The sequence below is a fragment of the Rutidosis leptorrhynchoides genome, chromosome 8 (genome assembly GCF_046630445.1).
Source record: "Rutidosis leptorrhynchoides isolate AG116_Rl617_1_P2 chromosome 8, CSIRO_AGI_Rlap_v1, whole genome shotgun sequence".
Lineage (NCBI taxonomy): Eukaryota > Viridiplantae > Streptophyta > Magnoliopsida > Asterales > Asteraceae > Rutidosis > Rutidosis leptorrhynchoides.
In genome coordinates this window covers 107,666,042-107,669,717 of record NC_092340.1, presented here as the reverse complement: position 1 = coordinate 107,669,717, position 3,676 = coordinate 107,666,042, and the positions used below count along the sequence as shown (strand labels likewise).

At 35.7% G+C, this 3,676-nt stretch overlaps 1 non-coding gene across 1 annotated transcript; it reads left to right on the top strand.

The window, feature by feature from the left end:
• Window positions 1-3,153: 3,153 nt before the first annotated feature.
• LOC139865321 (small nucleolar RNA R71) lies at window positions 3,154-3,260 on the top strand. Its single transcript, XR_011764849.1, has one exon. It is a non-coding gene; the product is annotated as a small nucleolar RNA R71 (small nucleolar RNA).
• The last annotated feature ends 416 nt before the right edge of the window (window positions 3,261-3,676 follow it).

The following is a 3,676-nucleotide window of genomic DNA, read 5'->3' as shown; positions in this document are numbered from 1 at the left end:
GTAATGTCTTACTAGAGTAATATATAGGTTGAAATCTTTTTTCAATCCTTTGTCCTAAAACGGCTCCCATTGCAAAATCACTTGCATCGCACATTAGTTCAAATGGTAGATTCCAATTCGGTGTTATCATGATCGGCGCATTAGTGAGTTTCTCTTTAAGAATATTAAAAGATTTGATACATTCATCTGAAAAAATGAATGGAGCATCCTTTTCTAGGAGTTTATTCATAGGAGTGGCAATTTTAGAAAAATCTTTTATGAAACGTCGGTAAAAACCGGCATGCCCTAGAAAACTCCTAACTCCTCTAACATTGGTGGGATGTGGAAGTTTAGCAATTACATCTACTTTAGCTCTATCCACTTCAATTCCTTCCTTTGAAATTTTATGACCAAGAACGATGCCTTCTTTAACCATGAAATGACATTTCTCCCAACTAAGTACTAGATTTGATTGTTCGCATCTAATAAGCATTCGTTCCAGATTAACTAGACATGATTCAAATGTATCACCGAAAACTGAAAAGTAATCCATGAAAACTTCCATGCATTCTTCTATCATGTCGTGAAAAATCGCCATCATGCACCTTTGAAAGGTTGCAGGGGCGTTGCAAAGTCCAAATGGCATGCGTTTGTAAGCAAAAGTACCATAAGGTCACGTGAATGTGGTTTTTTCTTGGTCTTCGGGTGCTATTGGAATTTGAAAATATCCAGAAAATCCATCAAGAAAACAATAATAACTATTTCCGGCTAATCTTTCCAACATTTGATCAATGAAAGGTAAGGGAAAGTGATCTTTTCTGGTGGCGTCATTTAATTTTCTATAATCAATACATACACGCCATCATGTTACAGTCCTAGTAGGAATAAGCTCATTTTTTTTCATTTGTGATGACAGTCATGCCACCCTTCTTAGGCACGCATTGAACTGGGCTTACCCATGGACTATCAGAAATTGGATAAATTAAACCTGCATCTAGCAGTTTAATAATTTCTTTTTTAACAACATCTTGCATATTAGGATTTAGTCTTCATTGACGTTGCACATACGTTTTATGACCTTCTTCCATAAGGATTTTATGTGTGCAATACGAAGGACTTATTCCTTTAATATTATGAATCTTCCATGCAATAGCTGGTTTATGTGCTTTCAACACAGAAATGAGTTGTGATTTTTCATTTTCAGTAAGAGAAGACGATATTATTACATGTAATTCAGATTCACCATGTAAATAAGCGTATTCCAAATGGTTTGGAAGTGGCTTTAACTCTAATGTTGGATGTTCTTCTATCGATGATTTATATTGATATCTGTCTTCTTCTTTTAGCATTTGAATTTCTTCTGTTGTTGGTTCATATCCATTAGCTATTAGTGTAGCTAACATTTCAACTTCATCAATTGGTTCAGTTCCTTCTCCTAAAGAACATTCTCCTGTTCCTTGTAATTCTAGAAATTCTTCTAATAATTCTGCATGTGAATCTATAGTTTGAATATAATAACATGTATCATCTGCAGATTGCGGTTGTTGCATTGCTCTATCAACTGAAAAGGTAACACTCTCGTCCTCTATACTTAGGGTCAGTTTCTTACCAAACACGTCTATCATTGCTTTAGCCGTGTTTAAGAATGGTCTTCTTAATATGAGAGGAACTTGAGAATCTTCTTCCATGTCCAGAACAACAAAATCTACTGGAAATACTAAAGTACCAACTTTAACTAGCATGTTCTCCATTATCCCTCTAGGATATTTTATTGATCTATCGGCTAGTTGTATACTTATTCTGGTTGGTTTCAATTCTCCAAGGTCTAGTTTAGCGTATAATGAATACGGCATTAAATTTATACTAGCACCTAAGTCTGCCAATGCTTCTATTGAACTAAGACTACCCAGAAAACATGGAATTGTGAAACTTCCTGGATTAGATAGTTTTTCTGGTATCTTATTCAACAGCACTGCTGAACAATTAGCATTCATAGTAACAGCCGAGAGTTCTTCTATTTTCTTTCTATTCGAGATTAGATCTTTCAGAAATTTAGCATATCTAGGCATTCCTGAAATTACATCAATGAAAGGTAGATTTACATTTATCTGTTTAAACATATCCAAGAATTTGGATTGCTCGGCTTCAATTTTCTCTTTTTTCATTTTACTCGGGTAAGGAAGTGGTGGTTGGTATGGTTTAACATAAGGTTTAGCCTTAACTGTGTTATCTTCATTAACCTTTTCAACTACCGGTTCTTTTTCCTTATCTTGATCAGGTTGTGGTTCTTGTGGAGTAGGAATAGCTTCATCAGAAGTTACAGGTATTTCAGGTGGTTTAAGTGTTGTACCACTTCTTGTGGTAATGGCTTTAGCTGTTTCATTCCGGGGGTTAGCATTTGTATCACTAGGTAAACTTTCCGGTTTTCTTTCACCTATTAACCTTGCTAGGTTACTTACTTCTTGTTCCAAATTTTGAATAGAAGCTTGTTGATTTTTAAATGCTTGAGCATTTTGTTCATTGGTTTGTTTTTGAGATGTGAAAAACTGCGTTTGAGTTTCAACTAGCTTTGTCATCATATCTTCTAAATTCGGCTTTTTATCATAGGGTTGTGGTGGTTTGTTTTGAAAATTAGGTCTTTGGTGGTTGTAAGTATTGTTGGATACTTGTTGATTACTAGGACCTTGTTGGTTGTTGTGTGGAATATTTCGGTTATAATTCTGATTTTGATTGTAAATCGGTCTTGGCGGTTGATAATTATTCTGATAATTATTTCCAGGCCTTTGGTTTAGATATGAAACATTCTCTCTTTGTTCCATTGTTAATTCAATACTGAGACAATCTTTTGTCAAATGTGGTCCTCCACACTGCTCACAACTAATTCGTATTGAGTGTATATCTTTAGTCATCTTTTCCATTCGTCTCTCGACAGCATCTATCTTTGCGGAAATGGAATCTAAGTCATGGCTAGAATCGGCTCTAGCTGCTTTAGATGATCTAACGATATCTTTTTCTTGGTGCCACTCATGTGAGTGGGAAGCAGTGTTATCAATAATTTTGTAAGCATCAGTTTCGGTTTTCTTCATAATAGAACCACCAGCTGCTATATCGATGTGTTTCCTTGTAGTGATGTCGCATCCTTGGTAGAATATTTGTACAATTTGACAGGTGTCTAAACCATGTTGCGGGCATCCTCTTAATAACTCTCCAAATCTTGTCCATGCCTCATATAGAGTTTCATTTGGTTTCTGTGTGAACGTAACAATTTCTCCTTGAAGTCTTACGGCTTTAGATGCCGGAAATAATTGTTTAAGAAATTTTTCAACTAAAACGTCCCATGTATCAATCGCCCCTTCAGGTAACGATTCCAACCAATCTTTGGCTTCTCCCTTTAAAGTCCAGGGAAATAACATGAGATATATCTATTCATCCTCAACTTCTCTTATTTTAAATAGTGTGCAGATCCTATTAAAGGTACGAAGATGTTCGTTTGGATCTTCCTTCGGCCCACCACTAAATTGGCATTGATTAGTCACCATGTGTAGAATTTGTCCTTTGATTTCATAATCTGGCGCATTAATGTCTGGATGAGTAATTGCGTGACCTTGGCCAGTGCGTTTAGCTCTCATTCGATCTTCCATACTTAAAGGTTCCAGATTTTCCATAATTGAATTTGTTGAATCTGAATCACTAGAGG